The sequence below is a fragment of the Vigna radiata genome, chromosome 4 (genome assembly GCF_000741045.1).
Source record: "Vigna radiata var. radiata cultivar VC1973A chromosome 4, Vradiata_ver6, whole genome shotgun sequence".
In the NCBI taxonomy this organism is placed as follows: domain Eukaryota; kingdom Viridiplantae; phylum Streptophyta; class Magnoliopsida; order Fabales; family Fabaceae; genus Vigna; species Vigna radiata.
The window spans coordinates 14934307-14934996 of NC_028354.1; the positions used below are offsets into that span (position 1 = coordinate 14934307).

Here is a 690-nt window from a genome sequence, read left to right on the forward strand (position 1 = left end):
TTCTCATGTAAAAGTATCATTATCCTTCTAAAATTGTTGGAAGTAACCAAGTGGTTGTGGTTCATCATTAAAAATGGATGAAATTGTCTCTCGAACTTCTCGAACTGAACAACTTCAATCAATTAATGATAACAAAGTAAAATATCAACCGACAAGTCATTACATCTCATGCACTGGGAATCTTCTTTTGTAGTATTTCGTTTTACGATTTTTTTTTAGTAAAATCTTAACGTTAAAAAGAAGTAACATTATTAATTCCTAAGCTAAAATGTATTTTATAAAAATACAGTATTAAAATAAATTATTGGACATTACATTATTTGAAAAATTGAAAATGAATTAAAAACATATGGCGTCGCCCGGACTCAAACCAGAGACCTTTAGTGTGTTAAACTGACGTGATAACCAACTACACCACGACACCACTTGTTTAAGGTCTGCATTGCATTAATTCTATTCACTCATAATCACAACATTTCCTTTTTAAATGTGACATCTTTATTATGATTTATGGTAAAAATAGTAAAAGTAAAATTTGTATAAATATTTTATTAAATAAAAATTACTGTTTTTCTAAAAGAATCTTATATATGAGAATTAAAAATAAATTGATATAAAAATATTTGAAACTGAAATCTTCAATCAGTTAATGGTAAGAAAGTAAAGTNCTAACTCATCAAGCATCCGAAA

The 690-nt window shown here is 26.7% G+C and overlaps 1 non-coding gene across 1 annotated transcript; it reads right to left on the bottom strand.

The window, feature by feature from the left end:
- Positions 1-350: 350 nt before the first annotated feature.
- Positions 351-424, bottom strand: TRNAV-AAC. Its single transcript has one exon. It is a non-coding gene; the product is annotated as a tRNA-Val (tRNA).
- Between the last annotated feature and the right edge of the window lie 266 nt (positions 425-690).